The 18,815-nt window shown below is 44.8% G+C and overlaps 1 protein-coding gene and 1 pseudogene across 1 annotated transcript in view; both read right to left on the bottom strand.

Moving 5' to 3' along the window:
- The window catches only part of xdh (xanthine dehydrogenase), a 145,075-nt gene that overhangs the window by 8,567 nt on the left and 117,693 nt on the right, over positions 1-18,815 (bottom strand). The gene's annotated exons all lie outside the window — the stretch shown is intronic.
- On the bottom strand, positions 4,517-4,635 carry LOC117521322 (annotated as a pseudogene).

Below are 18,815 nucleotides of genomic sequence, written 5' to 3'. Positions count from 1 at the left end.
ACCAGGTGCTCCTTAAGGACCAGACACAGTCCGTTTACAAAGGCGGCGCAGAGCGCAACAGCATTCCAGCTGGCTCACGCTGCTGCGATGCGGAAGTCAACTGCATACTTCGCTGCGCTCTGACGCCCCTGCCGTATCGACAGCAGCACGCTTGAAGCGGTCTCGCCTCTATGAGGGTGGTCGAACACCTGGCGGAACTCCCTCACAAACTCAGTGTAAACCATTAGGAGCCGTGAATTCTGCTCCCAGAGCGCCGTAGCCCAGGCGCGTGCCTCTCCTCGAAGCAAATTTATAACGTAAGCCACCCGGCTAGTGTCTGACGCGTACATGACGGGACGCTGTGAAAAGACGAGCGAGCACTGCATCAAGAAGTCCGCGCACGTCTCCACACAGCCTCCGTACGGCTCCGGAGGGCTTATGTATGCTTCAGGGGAAGGTGGGGGGGTTCGTTGAACAACCAGCGGGATGTCTGTCTCTGGCACACGGTCAGCAGGAGGAGGTGCTGCAGCAGCGCCCTGAGCATGTGCTTCCACCTGGGCGGTGAGAGCCTCCATCCTACGATTGAGAACAATGCTCTGCTCGGTAACTAAGTCCAACCGTGCGGTAAAGGCGGTTAAGATGTGCTGCAGCTCACCCAACACGCCTCCTGCTGGCGCCTGTGCACCTCGCTCTTCCATTGGCTGTTCAAGCGATGGTTGACGCCCCTTGGGATCCATGACGCTGGCCGAGAAATCCTGTTGTGAAAGCGTCGTGACACGGACCCACAACAGGGGGCGTTAATGAACGGACAATGGATAAGCCAAAAGTAACAATTTAATGTTGTGAATCGCACAACGACGTACAGACAATAACAATATGGTGGACTGTCAATTATACACAAAGTGACGTGTGGGCAGGCTCGACGATAGAAGACGCCTGGCGAGAGACGAGCCGGATCCCACACAGCTTCCACCACCAACGGAGCTGAAGAACACCGGAGCCGCCAAGCCCTGCGCCCCAGGTGGCCGCTGTCTTCAGCAGTCAGACCCGGTACTGCTGGCAGAGAACAGAGACAGTCCTGATGAGTGTGAGTTCGCACACTCAGTAATCCCACAGTCTGTATACAGTTAGGAGGGAAAACCTCCACCTCCAATCACACACTCGTGCAGCTCCTGTCTAACCACTTATCTGGTTGGGGTGTGAAGCGAAGCTGTCGCTGATCACACCAAACGCCAATCCCACAGATAAGGCAACACCCACAGGAAAACGGCTGCAAAGAAGTTCAGACTATTAGTCAGTATTAAGTACAGCAGAGAATATTACCTGAATGGTAGCTCATTTCTCGGCGAGGAGGTGGAGTTGCAGTCCGGCCTTTATGGTGATGGTGATGAGATGAATGAGTGACAGCTGGTGCTGAGGATGAGTGACAGCTGTCACTCCCAGTGGCTCCGGCGCCCTCTCGTGCTTGAAGCCCGCACTCCAAGCAGGGCGCCATCTGGTGGTGGTGTGCCAGCAGTACCTCCTCTTCAGCAGCCCACACAACATATATATATACGAGGGCTGTCCGTAAAGTATAGGTCCTTTTTATTTTTTTCAAAAACTATATGGATTTCATTCATATGTTTTTACGTCAGACATGCTTGAACCCTCGTGCGCATGCGTGAGTTTTTCCACGCCTGTCGGTGACGTCATTCGCCTGTGAGCAGTCCTTGTGGGAGGAGTCGTCCAGCCCCTCGTCGGAATTCCTTTGTCTGAGAAGTTGCTGAGAGACTGGCGCTTTGTTTGATCAAAATTTTTTATAAACCTGTGAGACACATCGAAGTGGACATGGTTCGAAAAATTAACCTGGTTTTCAGTGAAAATTTTAACAGCTGATGAGAGATTTTGAGGTGATTCTGTCGCTTTAAGGACTTTTCACGGTGCGAGACGTCGCTCAGCGCTCTCAGGCAGCGTCATCAGCCTGTTTCAAGCTTAAAACCTCCACATTTCAGGCTCTATTGATCCAGGACGTCGTGAGAGAACAGAGAAGTTTCAGAAGAAGTCGGTTTCAGCATTTTATCCGGATATTCCACTGTTAAAGGAGATTTTTTTAATTAAAGACGTGCGGACGGGTCCGCGCGTCGGGACGCAGCCGACGCGGTGCGGCGGCACAGGAAAAACACCTCCGTGTTGATAACCATTTGTAAAATCCAGGCGGCTTTTGATGGCTTTCAGTGGAGTGAGTATATGAGAAATTGTTTATTAGCTGGGGATGTTCCAACTTGTCCTCAAGGCTTCCAACAGAGGTGTTTTTCCTGTGGCGGAGCGTCGCGGCGGCTGCGAGCCGACGCTGCAATCCGCCCGCACGTCTTTCATTAAAAAAATCTCCTTTAACAGTGGAATATCCGGATAAAATGCTGAAACCGACTTCTTCTGAAACTTCTCTGTTCTCTCACGACGTCCTGGATCAACAGAGCCTGAAATGTGGAGGTTTTAAGCTTGAAACAGGCTGATGACGCTGCCTGAGAGCGCTGCGCGACGTCTCGCACCGTGAAAAGTCCTTAAAGCGACAGAATCACCTCAAAATCTCTCATCAGCTGTTAAAATTTTCACTGAAGACCAGCTTAATTTTTCGAACCATGTCCACTTCGATGTGTCTCACAGGTTTAGAAAAAATTTTGATCAAACAAAGCGCCAGTCTCTCAGCAACTTCTCAGACAAAGGAATTCCGACGAGGGGCTGGACGACTCCTCCCACAAGGAGTGCTCACAGGCGAATGACGTCACCGACAGGCGTGGAAAAACTCACGCATGCGCACGAGGGTTCAAGCATGTCTGACGTAAAAACATATGAATGAAATCCATATAGTTTTTGAAAAAAATAAAAAGGACCTATACTTTACGGACAGACCTCGTATATATATATATATATATATATATATATATATATATATATATAGATATATATATATAGATATATATTAGAGCTGGGCAATGATTAATTGTGATTAATAGCATGATTTCCATGATTAATCGCGATTAATCGCATGTTATATGCAAAATGCAAAAATCTATTCAAAAGTAGTGTATAGCACAATTTTATTTGAAATGTTCTGCCATATGAACGAAAGCGCCATAACATTTGTCCTGCAAACACTTAACAGCATTTTGTTGATGCAGTTGCAGGTAACAGGGTTCTCAGCAGGATTTTTTGTCAGCGTAATGGGATGGAAAAATCACATTAAAAAGCTGGGGGTTCGAGGATGCTTAGACACCCCCCCCAAGGCTTTTGCATTATGGACTTATAGACAGGACCTTCTTTGTTAGTCTAAATAAATATACCAAAATTTGAAGTCCAGATGGAAGAAGAGAACATCACTGTTTCAAAATGCGAGGAAAGTGTTTCCAAAAATGCCACCAATTTGACGTTGAAGCTGCAGAGGAGACCTTCATCTGGTTAAATGTGCTGAGAGTCCAGCTCACCTGTCGTCTTTGCAAACTCCCACCTGCTGCTACATTTATAAATAAAACAAAGGCTCTCTAAAAAGTAACTAAAGTAAAGTAACTACTTTTCCTTATTTTAACATTAAATTAATGAATCATTAATCATGTCCATGAAGTCAAAGTTCAGTCAAAAAAGGCATCTGCACAGGTAGAAGAAGCCCCGCCCTATTGTGCATAATTTTAAAACATTCACAATCACTTGAATAGTGAAATTCATATTTTAGTAATTACTCTGCCCTGATTACAACATTAAAAGCAATCACATAGTCAATGAGGGCATGATTTAATGTTGAAATGACTCAATTAAAAAATTATTTAATCATGAGAAATCCTAATGAACAAACACACTGCAGTCATTGTTACATTGTCTCCTGTTGTGTTCAATCTATCAATGTTTATTTATAGAGCCCTTTACAACACTCAAGGTGACCAAAGTGCTTTACAGTAAAATAAAAACAATATAGAATAAAAAGTTGTGTTGATAATAAATAATGATATTTATTTATGTTGTCCCATGTGGGACACTGCTGCCCCCCAACACATACACACATTCACATTGCCTCAATTCAGATGACGGACTGGCTTAAAGTTTAGCGTAAATAAACAATCAAATGTATATGTATGGGCGTTCTAATTCTGATGTGTGCATTATTACGTTCAACTTGTAATAACTGTGGATTAATTGTATTTTTGTCTGAGGTGATTATGTGGGAAGAAATTTCGTTGCACTTGTAATGACAATGAATCTCTCTCTCTCTCTCTCTCTCTCTCTCTCTCTCTCTCTCTCTCTCTCTCTCTCTCTCTCTCTCTCTCTCTCTCTCTCTCTCTCTCTCTCTCTCTCTATCTATCTATCTATCTATCTATCTATCTATCTATCTATCTATCGTTTTTCCTGGTTGAAATGCAGATATGAATTAATGAATCTGTTATTGTTCATTCGGCTTCTGTTGTGTTTGGGGTCGCCACAGCGGATACAGTCAGATCTGCATTGGTAATTGGCACAAGTTTTATGCCGGATGCCCGTCCTGACGCAACTCCAGTTTCACCTGGAGAAACACACACAGCTGCTGGTGTTCCAAAGAGGTCTCCCACCCAAGTACTAACCAGATCCTGCTCTGCTTAGTTTCTGAGATCTGACGGGATCAGGCTGACACAGAGCAGACTGACTGCGCATATGAATTAATGAATTTACCAAACTTAAAAATGTACACATTACTTTTCATGCTATTTTATCTAAAAATAAATGTCCAAGGGTCATTATCATATTAATCAAGAAATCATCTCACCTGAAACAACAACAACAACAGATGAGTTATGGTTTTAATTTACAAACATCAAAGATTTCTAAAGAATCTTTTTTTTTTACTTAAAACTATTTTAAATACAAGTTATTTAATGTAAGAAAAAAAGGACTTTCTTGAATAAACTGCTGGGTATAAATGAGAAACTTAGAACATGTGTAGCCATTCGTACTATCATCATGAAAACAGTCTGCAGACAATCACTGTCAAGCTGGCAGTGAAATTTGTCTAAGTGCCCCACGACTGTGAAGTTGCAATATGGCATGCCAGAGTGTTGGCTCCCTACACAACACGTGTGCATGTGTTTTGCACTCTCCCCACCAATACATGTGTACGTGTGGTTCACGCTCCCGCCCGCCACCCCCGGCAGGCAAGGCATCTCTCATCTGATCACAGAGTGACATCTTGGTTTGTGCGCTGACAGGACAGGGGGTGTGGCTGGCTGCCCACAGCTGTTGAGACATCTCCGGTTCTGGACTTCACAGCTGCAGCACACTTCCCGTGTATTGATGGACCTGTGCGTGTGTGTGCTTGTGTAGAAATACATAAAAATTTGGACACACAGCAGGTGATCTCAATGTCATGTCTGACAGGACACGCATGTCGGGCCGTGAAGGCTGTGAGCGGCGTGCCACAGGACTAGGACAGTGCCACAAATACGCCACTTTCAGTCACGTATCAGCAGAAATACACTGTACTGAATGCTGTTTGGTCATCACAGCACTTGTTTCGTTGTTTAGAAAATACGTTTATCTGCTTGTTGATTTTAGCCATTTCACGCTCCTGTTATAAGACATTGATTGTAGTGCAATGGTAAAGTTTCCGTCTGGTAATCAAAGCGTGCAGGTTCAAATCCTGTGAGGGGCTTTTTTTTTTTTCAATTTAACCAGGGTTATTTAACTGCGGGCTTCTGTATTGCGTCCCATTTTATGTATGATTTATAGCAACCCAGTGATATTCACTAATGATACAGCTGGTTTTAATTTATTTTCCTCCACATTAGCGGCACTGATCAACCTCATCCCATGGAACACAGTGTGAGCAGCTGCAGTGCTCTTGCTCAAAAGACACTGTTGCATGCACGAACCGTCGCACCAGCATCATGCATGCCTGCCCGCCGTCGCAATGTTTCGTGGTGTGCTCATACGAGGTGTGAAGGGGCACTAACTTGCACAAGCTGGGGTCCACGAAATTGGAGTGCGAGTTATCTGAAACCGTGAGTTAATGAAGTTGACCAAAAAAATATACGGTATATTATACAGCAGTCTAAATTTTCAAGGTCCACAAAATGGCCGTGAATAAAGCAGAATTGTGACTTACGAGTTCACCTGAACTTTAGTCTCCCAACTTTTTTTGGAATGTGTTGCACGAGTGAAATGCAGGACAAAACGGATATGAACAAGTGCAACCATGTTAACGAGACAAAAGATGAAACATTTTGGTTTCTGACCCTGAGAAGAAATAAAAGTCCAAATAAATGGAAGTATCACTGTGAGATTTTTCCAAACCATCCCAACTTTGGAAATAAAGGAAACTGACAACATGTTCATTAATAACTACATGTAACTTCAGCCACACATGCTCCTAATTTCCATCACACATTTGTGTGAGTGTGTTCTGACCTGGACTGCGGCTCCATTGAGGTCTGAGGAGGTGGAGGCGGCGGTGGAACTGCTGTTAGGAACCGTGTTGGTGCTCATTTCTGAGATGTAGATCTTTGAACAGGAGACCCCAAGAACCCTGCTGGCAATCTGCACTCATTCACACGTTCATAAATATTTAAAGGTTGATCAGCAGGAAAGTGACTTGTGGTTCCTTTTATGCAGTGTGAAGAACATAATGTGCAAAAAGCAAACAACAACAACAGAAAACATGAACAAATGTCAAAACACATTTAAGCAAGAAAAAGTGTTCTAATTCTGTTATCGTGTTACTGCCACTTTAAGAGCATCAGATGTCTGGAGATGGTTCAGAATTTTGCTGCTGGATTCTTGAGGAAAACCAGGAGATTTGATCACATGACACTTGTTGTGGCTTCCCTTCATTGGCTGCCTGTTACCATAAGAGCTGATGTTAAGGTTTTGCTGCAGACTTTAGAGGCTCTAAGCGGTTTTGCGCACAACTATCTCACAGAACTTGTTAAACCTTATGTGCCTTCTCGTGTGCTGCACTCAAAGGATGCACGTTCCCTCTGAGTTTCCGGGGTTAAGAAGTCAGCAGGTTATACAGAGTTTCTTAAGTGCCCTAACTGTGGAACAGTTTGTCTGTTAACATTAGAAAGTCTACTTCAGATCAATCTTTTCAGGCAGATCTTAAAATTTATACATTTAAGCTGGTTTATCACGGGTTTTATTGTTGGTCTGAAGTATATAATCCTGTTTTATAAACACTTTCAAGTTTTTTTCTGCTTAAAGTGCTACATAAATAAATTATTATAAAAACCCCAAGATGAAAGAGTTCGAAACAGACAAACTAAAGTCAAAACACATAAAAAAAAGCATCAAGACGTGGACAATGCAAACTTCCTGAAAACAAATTAATACAATTTTGAGACTGCAGGAAATCTCACTTGTTTCATTTTGTGTAGAAAGTTAGTTCATGTTAACCTCTATCTTGATTTTAAGATACTGCTCGTGAATGATTTCTTTGTTTGAGCTTTTACACTGAAAAGATGTTAAACCAGTAAATATTTTAATTATATAATTTTCTGTGAGAACGGCAGAAGCGAGCAGTTAATGGTCTGATGGTCTGATGCTCCTTCATGCTGGTGCACCTGGACCATCTTTGTGTGGAGTCCTTGTCCCATCTCTGTCCCTCCATGAGTCAAGAGAACTGAGCCGTCTGTGTATACATGAACCAGAGCACCGGCCTACAGACAAACACAGACGGGAACAGATGAAAATTCATCATTTCACAAAGAAAGGTTTAACACTGTCTTCATGGACCTCTCATGTACAAGTACAAATTCTGGCCTGATGGTGATGCTAGAGGACGTATCAGGACAGCTTAAAAGCACTGAGATGTTCTAGTAGATGAACAGACACACTGTCCATCACAGTGTGTGTGTGTGTGTGTGGGGGGGGGTGTAAATGAAAATTTTAAATCACATACTTTTATGTTATTGTATAAAATGACTAACAGCAGTGCAAAAAAATCCATAAGAAATCCTGAACATGAAAGTAATTCTCCAAATTCCCCATATCAGCAAAATTGAGCAATCAAAAATGTATTTAAAAACAGCTAAAGTAAAAACAAAATAAAAACAAACACTTTTGTCCTGTTTGCCCTCAGTAAAGGCCCCTTCCATCATAACATGATTGAAGCCGACTAGCACACGAAGGAGGAATTGCATCCCACTCGTGAAAAACCAGAGCCACCTCAAACGCCTCGTACAGCTGTCACCACAACCATTCGCACACATCAGCGGCCAAAAGACTGTGAGTGCCCATTTGACCCCCCTCTCAGCAGGTGTCGGACAAATTCCAGGTGAAACACACAAACATCCAACACTGCTCGCTGGACACTAAGAAAAGGCGGGGCTATTCGTGCACCTGGCACGATAGTAGAGAGCAGGCGATCACATTTGAGCTGTCTGTGAAAATTGTCTTAGTGCAACACGACTGTGCATTACCAAGCAACACACATGGGTGTGACTGTCCCGACCCCCACGCCCCCAACACATGTGGCGTGTGGGGGGAGCACACTTGCATGACATGCTGATAATTATGGACAGACAAGATCACATGGGGACCGGCCAGCCACATCTGAGCGCACACAGCATAGCAAGGTGCCTCTCAGCTGATCGCCGGACAGTCACTCACTGACAGCTGGAAATGACGGCTCAGTGCACACAACGTGTTACATTAAAAACACAGAGAACACAGCCAAGACAAGTATATAAATAAATACGACAATAACTGCATACACAGTTACATAACAAATAACAAAATAAATAATCACAGACCAAAGAAAAGGAGAGTGACACTTTATTCTGTGGGCCTGAACGAACAGGTGGGCATGTCCGCGCGAGCCGCTGCAGAGATCTCTGGACCTGGAAGCCACAGCTGGCGAACACGTATGTATATCATCTTTGCAATGGACTAGAGTGACTGCACACATCGGCGCACACACATCGGCAGGCTGTGCCAAGAGAAAAGGGACCATCGGATCATGTGGACACTCGGCTGGCGATCTGAATGTCACATCACCCATGTCAGCTCGGGTCCACATGACGTGCTGTCCGTTGGTGTGTCGCTCATTGCACAAACGTGCGGGGCCAGCAGATGTGGACACAAGAGCGCACTGCTTCATTCATGTCATTTCATGACTGTACGTCAATGACCATGGGTCATCTACAGAGGAACAGAAGGTTCATACTTGTAACGCCGGCTCGATAAGAGGGATTAAATATTAGAAATTGCGGTGTTTTTTATGGTGTGGTTTTTATTTTCTTTCTCCACAGCAGCGGGACGATGTGGCACCACACACTCCAGCTGCTCACACTGTGTTCGTGCACACGCATGGTCATGCATGAAACCATCACTGCTGTATCGTGCACGCCTGTCCGACAGTGTTTCCCTCCCGACAGCAGATTGAATGCTTTGCAGTTCTCCATTTTGTTTTTTGTTCACGGATTTTCTTCTGGTTTCTGTTTCTTTCGCCCAGCGTTGTGTTATGTGTGAAGGGGTCCTTATTTGTTTCACAGCACTTTGGCCCAGTTTAAACACACTTTACAAATAAATTAAGACTGAATTGTGTGGGACATGAAAAATACATTTAAAATTTAATTAAAAAGATCAACAGGAATAGGTTCCACACCCCGGTCACTCTTAACTGGAGTAAGCAGTGAAGATGAGTGAGAGTGAGACATCAACAGGAAATTTCTATTTGCTGCCAACAAATATATAACACTATCACGTTGCCTGTGGGGATCCACGGGCTCTAGACCAGGTAGTGTTAGCATAAAATCATCAGAATGTCATATCTGCAATATATAACTGATGTGTTTTTATGTCTTTTTAAAAAAAAAAAATCCTGGTTTGTGTTGTTATTGCTAATGTTTGTTTATTTTCCAATGTTGGTGTATGCATGGAAATATAGACTGGAATGGATGTGCGCGCCTCAATCTATTAGTGTCGCTCAGGACAGGAAGGCGCCATTACTAAGGGTGGAGATGTGCCGATCATCAATAATAAACTGACCGTTTTTTTTTGCACTAGCGTCACTATTTCTTAATGAATTTTAATAAATGTAGGCTTGTTTTAAAGCCATTTGAAAGCTCTTTCCAATGAACCTATGCATGTGTGGGTGAAAAAAAACTTTTATGTAAAATGCAAAAATTTGGGAAATTATGACAAACTGTGCTGCTTTTCTCTCTCTATTGTCGCTATTGTTAACAGGTTTTAATACAAGTAGGCTTGTTTTAAAGCGCTTTAATTGCTCTTTCTAATGAACCCATACATGCCTGGGTAGAAAAAAAATGTTTTATGTAAAGTGTGGAAATTTGGGGGAAAATATGCCATTCTGTTCATTTACTGTGATGTTTTTTTTTCCTGTCATCATAATTCTCGATGGATTTTTATAAATGAAGTCTTGTAAGTTGTATTCAAGCTGATTAAAAGCTCTAACGAATCCATACATGCCCGGATAAAAAATCTTTATGTATTAAAATATAAATCTGAAGTATGCCTTGTCATTGTGCTCATTTACTTTCTACTTTTTCCACTGTAATATTACTGCTAGTCTTTTAATGACAACAACATATATATGTTTTTACTAACATTTTATTCCAAGTAGATATCAAGCCATTCAGAATTTATGACTTTTGACCCTCAGTCAGGGTAAAAAGTACCTCCTCCATCCCCTCCAACCACACTGTTAAAATTTAAATGCTGCCTGTGACCACCATGTACATATCGTATTAAACAACAACTGCAAGTATATATATAGACATAAATATATTTAAACATTTTTGTTTCCGTATTTGTATGCATGTAACGCAGCTTAATGAAAAGAACTTATGGCGTTGAGTTATAGTCTCAGTATATTGATATTAAATTGTGACATAACTGTTGGGGAAAGTGTAATGCACAGACCCACAACAGGGGGCGTAAATGAACGGTCAATAGATAAACCAATAAATACAATTTATTGCGGCAAATGTGCACAACAGGTCGAATACTGCTTTTAGACAGTCAATCACAAGATACAATAAGTGACGTGTGGGCAGGCCCGAGGGTAGGAGACGCCTATCCAGAGAAGAGCCGGTGCCCACAAGGTTCCACCGCCAACGGAGACTTGCAGTATGCCGAAGCCGCCAAGTCCTGAGTCCCCAGGTGGCCTCTGCTTCCAGCTGTCAGATCTGGCACTGCTGACAGGAGCAAAAACAGGTTAATGGTGGGGTGGGTGGACACCCAGTAAGCAGTCAGCAAAAAGTCAGTTTATTCCTGAGGGAAAATCACCACTCCCAGAAACAGGAACGCTGAGAACGTGCAGTACCAATGGTATACTTAATGTTCAGGAAAGTGAGGAGTAGGAAACGCCAACTCCCTCCAACTTCCACAAAACCCAGCTCCAAGCTGTGCGCATACAACCCCTGGCAAAATTATGGAATCACCGGGCCTCGGAGGATGTTCATTCAGTTGTTTAATTTTGTAGGAAAAAAGCAGATCACAGACATGACACAAAACTAAAGTCATTTCAAATGGCAACTTTCTGGCTTTAAGAGACACTATAAGAAATCAAGAAAAAAGATTGTGGCAGTCAGTAACGGTTACTTTTTTAGACCAAGCAGAGGAAAAAATATGGAATCACTCAATTCTGAGGAAAAAATTATGGAATCACCCTGTAAATTTTCATCCCCAAAACTAACACCTGCATCATATCAGATCTGCTCATTAGTCTGCATCTAAAAAGGAGTGAACACACCTTGGAGAGCTGTTGCAACCAGTGGACTGACATGAATCATGGCTCCAACACGAGAGATGTCATTGAAACAAGGAGAGGATTATCAAACTCTTAAAAGAGAGTAAATCATCACGCAATGTTGCAAAAGATGTTGGTTGTTCACAGTCAGCTGTGTCTAAACTCTGGACCAAATACAAACAACATGGGAAGGTTGTTAAAGGCAAACATACTGGTAGACCAAGGAAGACATCAAAGCATCAAGACAGAAAACTTAAAGCAATATGTCTCAAAAATCGAAAAATGTACAACAAAACTATGAGGAACGAATGGGAGGAAACTGGAGTCAACATCTGTGACCGAACTGTAAGAAACCGCCTAAAGGAAATGGGATTTACATACAGAAAAGCTAAACGAAAGGCATCATTAACACCTAAACAGAAAAAAACAAGGTTACAATGGGCTAAGGAAAAGCAATTGTGGACTGTGGATGACTGGATGAAAGTCATATTCAGTGATGAATCTCGAATCTGCATTGGGCAAGGTGATGATGCTGGAACTTGTGTTTGGTGCCTTTCCAATGACATTTATAAAGATGACTGCCTGAAGAGAACATGTAAATTTCCACAGTCATTGATGATATGGGGCTGCATGTCAGGTAAAGGCACTGGGGAGATGGCTGTCATTACATCATCAATAAATGCACAAGTTTATGTTGATTTTTGGACAATTGAAAGGATGTTTGGGGATGATGAAATCATTTTCAAGATGATAATGCATCTTGCCATAGAGCAAAAACTGCAAAAATATTCCTTGCAAAAAGACACATAGGGTCAATGTCATGGCATAGGGTCAATGTCAATGAGCAGATCTGATTTGATGCAGGTGTTAATTTGGGGGATGAAAATTTACAGGGTGATTCCATAATTTTTTCCTCAGAATTGAGTGATTCCATATTTTTTTCCTCTGCTTGGTCTAAAAAAGTAACCGTTACTGACTGCCACAATCTTTTTTTCTTGATTTCTTATAGTGTTTCTTAAAGCCAGAAAGTTGCCATTTGAAATGACTTTAGTTTTGTGTCATGTCTGTGATCTGCTTTTTTTCTACAAAATTAAACAACTGAATGAACATCCTCTGAGGCCGGTGATTCCATAATTTTTGCCAGGGGTTGTACAAAGGTTACGACTGCAAACTCAGTAGCAAATAATGTGCGAACGGCACAGAAACGGCTGAGAGGTTACCTGTGAGGTAAGCTGATATCTCAGCAGAGATGTGGTGTCTCCTCCAGGCTTTAATAGTGATGAAGATGGTAACTGCTGACAGCTGTCAGTCCTGGCTCCTGGATGGCAACTGCGCCCTCTGGTGCCTGAAACCCGACAACAGGCAGGGCACCCTCTGGCATTGGCCAGCAGTACCTCCTCTTCGGGCGGCCCACAAAACAGGACCCCCCTCAACGGGCGCCTCCTGGCGCCTGACCAGGCTTGTTGGGGTGTCGCTGGTAGAAATTGGCCAGGAGGGCCGGATCTAGGATGAAGCTCTCTTCACCAGGAGCGTTCTTCAGGTCCGTAACCCACCCAGTCCACCAGATACTGGAGACCCCGACCCCTCCGGCGAACATCCAAAAGCCTGCGGACTGTCCACGCAGGCTCGCCGTCGATGATGCGGGCAGGAGGCGGCGCTGGTCCGGGGTGCAAAGGTCCGAGGTGTGATATGGGTTGAGCTTGGAGACATGAAAAACTGGATGGATCCGCAGTGAAGCTGGGAGTTTCAGCTTCACTGCGGCTGGATGATGATTTTGGCGATCTTGAATGGTCCGATATATCTGTCCATCAGTTTTGGTGACTCCGTGTTGAGCGGGATGTTCTTGGTTGACAGCCAGACCTCCTGCCCGGGCTGGTATTCTGGGGGGGGCGTGTCGGCGGTCTGCATTGTTCTTCGCCCTCGTCCGGGCTTTCAGCAGGGCAGAGCGGGCTGTTCGCCACACCCGACAGCACTTCCTGAGGGGGGCCTGGGCCGAGGGAACCCCAACCTCTCCCTCCACAGACGGAAACAATGGGGGCTGGTACCCCAAACACGCTTCGAACGGGGAGAGGCCGGTTGCAGACGAGACTATGCTGTTATGAGCATACTCGATCCAGGCCAGATGTTGACTCCAGGCCGTCAGGTGCGCAAATGTCACATCGTAAGGCCTGTTCCAGCTCCTGGTTGGCCGCTTGCCTGCGTCCATTGGTCTGAGGGTGGTACCCGGACGAAAGGCTCACGGTGGCCCCCAGTTCCCTACAGAAACTCCTCCAGACGTGCGAGGAGAACTGGGGACCACGATCCGAGACGATTGTGGGATTGTTCGTTGGGATACCATGCAGACATATGACGTGGTGGACCAGGAGGTCTGCAGTCTCCTGGGCCGTCGGAGCTTTGGGAGGGCCATGAAGTGGCCGCCTTGAAGAACCAGTCCACTATGTCAGGATGGTTGTCATTCCCTGGGACGCAGGGAGACCCGTGACGAAGTCCAGGCCGATGTGGGACCAGGGGCGACGAGGCACTGGCAGCAGCTGGAGGAGTCCCTTCTCTGGTTGATGTACAGCCTTGCCCCTGGCACAGGTGGTACAGGCCTGGACATATTCCCGGACGTCGGCCTCCATTGACGCCCACCAGAACCGCTGCCGGACCACTGCCATGGTCCTTCGCACCCTGGATGGCATGTGAGCTTACAACTGTGACAGAAGTCCAAAACTGCAGTCCTAGCGTCTGGTGGGACGTACATACGGTTTGATGGTCCACCGCCGGGGTCCGGGTGACATGTCAAGGCCTCCCTGACAATGTTCTCCACGTCCCACGTCAGTGTGGTGACGATAGTGGACTCCGGGATGATGTTTTCAGGTGAATCCGACAGCTCCGTTTTGACTTCTTCTTCTTCGTGCACCCGGGACAGTGCATCTGACCGCTGGTTCTTGGTCCCGGGGCGATAGGTGATCCTAAGTCAAAACGTCCAAAAAACAGAGACCGGGCTTGCCTGGGGTTCAGACGTGTAGCGGTCCGAATATACTCCAGGTTCCGATGGTCATTGAAATCCATGAATGGAACCACAGCTCCCTCCAACAAGTGTCTCCACTCCTCCAGGGCCTCTTTCACCGCCAGGAGCTCCCGATTGCCAACGTCATAATTCCGCTCTGCCGGGGTCACCTGTGGGAGAAATAGGCACAGGGGTGGAGAACCTAATCGGACTCCCCGCTCTAGGACAGCCTGGCTCCTATCCCTGAGACAGAGGCATCTACTTCCACAACAAACTGGCGGCTAGGATCGGGCTGCACCAGAACTGGCGCAGTAGAGAACCGGCGTTTCAAATCCCTAAACGCGGCTTCGCACCGCCAACCAGGTGAAGTGAACTTTTGGGGAGGTCAGGGCTGTAAGGGACCAACAACCTGACTATAGCCCTTGATAAGCTTCCGATAGAAATTTGAGAAGCCGAGGAACTGTTGCAGCTTCCTACGGCTTGCCGGTTGGGGCCAATCTCTCACCGCCGCTACCTTGGCCGGATCGGGTGCAACGGAGTTGGAGGAGATGATGAACCCCAGGAAGGACAAAGAAGTACGGTGGAACTCGCACTTCTCGCCCTTCACAAACAGCCGGTTCTCCAACACCGCTGCAGGACCTGACGTACATGCTTCACATGAGTCTCAGGATCCGGGGAGAAGATGAGGATCGTCTAGGTATACGAAGATGAACCGGTGCAGGAAGTCCCGCAAGACGTCGTTTACCAATGCTTGGAATGCCGCGGGGGCGTTAGTGAGGCTGAATGGCATGACCAGGTACTCAAAGTGACCTAACGGGGGTCCTTCTTTATGTTCTCTAATGCCATATACCACACTGCAGAGTAGCTACCTAAACTCTGTAAGTGAGATAGAGTATCTCGTCATAGTTTTACATCCTCACTGAAGACAACTTTGGATGCTGTAGCTCCTCTGAAAAAGAGAACTTTAAATCAGAAGTGCCTGACTCCATGGTATAACTCACAAACTCGCAGCTTAAAGCAGATAACCCGTAAGTTGGAGAGGAAATGGTGTCTCACTAATTTAGAAGATCTTCACTTAGCCTGGAAAAAGAGTCTGTTGCTCTATAAAAACCCTCCATAAAGCTAGGACATCTTACTACTCATCACTAATTGAAGAAAATAAGAACCCCAGGTTTCTTTCAGCACTGTAGCCAGGCTGACAAAGAGTCAGAGCTCTATTGAGCCGAGTATTCCTTTAACTTTAACTAGTAATGACTTCATGACTTTCTTTGCTAATAAAATTTTAACTATTAGAGAAAAAATCACTCATAACCATCCCAAAGACGTATCGTTATCTTTGGCTGCTTTCAGTGATGCCTGTATTTGGTTAGACTCTTTCTCTCAGATTGTTCTGTCCGAGTTATTAGTTACTTCATCCAAACCATCAACATGTCTATTAGACCCCATTCCTACCAGGCTGCTCAAGGAAGCCCTACCATTATCTAATGCTTCGATCTTAAATATGATCAATCTATCTTTATTAGTTGGCTATGTACCACAGGCTTTTATGGTGGCAGTAATTAAACCATTACTTAAAAAGCCATCACTTGACCCAGCTATCTTAGCTAATTATAGGCCAATCTCCAACCTTCCTTTTCTCTCAAAAATTCTTGAAAGGGTAGTTGTAAAACAGCTAACTGATCATCTGCAGAGGAATGGTCTATTTGAAGAGTCGCAGTCAGGTTTTAGAATTCATCATAGTACAGAAACAGCATTAGTGAAGGTTACAAATGATCTTCTTATGGCCTCAGACAGTGGACTCATCTCTGTGCTTGTTCTGTTAGACCTCAGTGCTGCTTTTGATACTGTTGACCATAAAATTTTATTACAGAGATTAGAGCATGCATAGGTATTAAAGGCACTGCGCTGCGGTGGTTTGAATCATATTTATCTAATAGATTACAATTTGTTCATGTAAATGGGGAATCTTCTTCACCTAAGGTTAATTATGGAGTTCCACAAGGTTCTGTGCTAGGACCAATTTTATTCACTTTATACATGCTTCCCTTAGGCAGTATTATTAGACGGCATTGCTTAAATTTTCATTGTTACGCAGATGATACCCAGCTTTCTATCCATGAAGCCAGAGGACACACACCAATTAGCTAAACTGCAGGATTGTCTTACAGACATAAAGACATGGATGACCTCTAATTTCCTGCTTTTAAACTCAGATAAAACTGAAGTTATTGTACTTGGCCCCACAAATCTTAGAAACATGGTGTCTAACCAGATCCTTACTCTGGATGGTATTACCCTGACCTCTAGTAATACTGTGAGAAACTTGGAGTCATTTTTGATCAGGATATGTCATTCAAAGCGCATATTAAACAAATATGTAGGACCGCTTTTTTGCATTTACGCAATATCTCTAAAATTAGAAATGTCTTGTCTCAGAGTGATGCTGAAAACTAATTCATGCATTTATTTCCTCTAGGCTGGACTATTGTAATTCATTATTATCAGGTTGTCCTAAAAGTTCCCTGAAAAGCCTTCAGTTAATTCAAATGCTGCAGTTAGAGTACTAACGGGGACTAGAAGGAGAGAGCATATCTCACCCATATTGGCCTCTCTTCATTGGCTTCCTGTTAATTCTAGAATAGAATTTAAAATTCTTCTTCTTACTTATAAGGTTTTGAATAATCAGGTCCCATCTTATCTTAGGGACCTCATAGTACCATATCACCCCAATAGAGCGCTTCGCTATCAGACTGCAGGCTTACTTGTAGTTCCTAGGGTTTGTAAGAGTAAATGGGAGGCAGAGCCTTCAGCTTTCAGGCTCCTCTCCTGTGGAACCAGCTCCCAATTCAGATCAGGGAGACAGACACCCTCTCTACTTTTAAGATTAGGCTAAAAACTTTCCTTTTGCTAAAGCTTATAGTTAGGGCTGGATCAGGTGACCTGAACCATCCCTTAGTTATACTGCTATAGACTAAGACTGCTGGGGGGTTCCCATGATGCACTGAGTGTTTCTTTCTCTTTTTGCTTTGTATGCACCACTCTGCATTTAATCATTAGTGATTGATCTCTGCTCCCCTCCACAGCAGTCTTTTTCCTGGTTCTCTCTCCCTCAGCCCCAACCAGTCCCAGCAGAAGACTGCCCCTCCCTGAGCCTGGTTCTGCTGGAGGTTTCTTCTGTTAAAAGGGAGTTTTTCCTTCCCACTGTCGCCAAGTGCTTGCTCACAGGGGGTCGTTTTGACCATTGGGGTTTTTCCGTAATTATGTATGGCCTTGCCTTACAATATAAAGCGCCTTGGGGCAACTGTTTGTTGTGATTTGGCGCTATATAAATAAAATTGATTGATTGATTGATTAAATGCCGTCTTCCATTCGTCTCCCTTCTGGATCCGAACCAGGTGATACGCATTCCTAATCCAACTTTGTAAAGATTTTGGCTCCATGCAGGGGCATGAACACTGAATCCAACAGAGGCAACGGGTATCGGTTGCAAACCGTAATCTCGTTCAGCCCTGTAATCAATGCATGGACGGAGTCCCCGTCCTTCTTGCCCACAAAAAAGAAACCTGCACCTAACGGGGAGGAAGTTCCGGATCAACCCGGCAGCTAAAGTCCCGGATGTAGGTCTCCACTGATTTGCGTTCGGGGCGTGAGAGGTTGTACAGCTTGCTGGACGGATACTCAGTGCCCAGGATCAAATCAATGGCACAATCGCACAGTCGATGCGGGGGAAGCGTGAGTGCCAGATCTTTGCTGAAAACGTCAGCAAGATCGTGGTACTCAGCTGGCACCGCCAGATTGGGAGGGACTCGAACCTCCTCTTTAGCAGTCACACCGGGTGGAACCAAGGATCTTAAACACTCCCGGTGGCAGGTTTCGCTCCATTGAGCCACAACCCCACACGGCCAATCGATCCAGGGATTGTGCTTACTAATCCGTGGATAGCCCAAAATACTCTGGAGGTAGAAGGAGTTACAAAGACACGATCTCCTCCCTGTGGTTTCCAGACACAACCAGTGTTAAGGGCTGTGTGGTGTGTGATTAATGGAAGAAGGGTGCCATCTAGTGCCCGTACCCTCACTGGTGAAGGAAGGGCCACTAGAGGGAGCCCTACTTCCTTAGCCCATCTGCTATCTAGCA

This window comes from Thalassophryne amazonica, chromosome 1 (genome assembly GCF_902500255.1).
Source record: "Thalassophryne amazonica chromosome 1, fThaAma1.1, whole genome shotgun sequence".
In the NCBI taxonomy this organism is placed as follows: domain Eukaryota; kingdom Metazoa; phylum Chordata; class Actinopteri; order Batrachoidiformes; family Batrachoididae; genus Thalassophryne; species Thalassophryne amazonica.
Note: the sequence above shows the minus strand (reverse complement) of the source record. Positions and strands in the feature narration are given on the sequence as shown.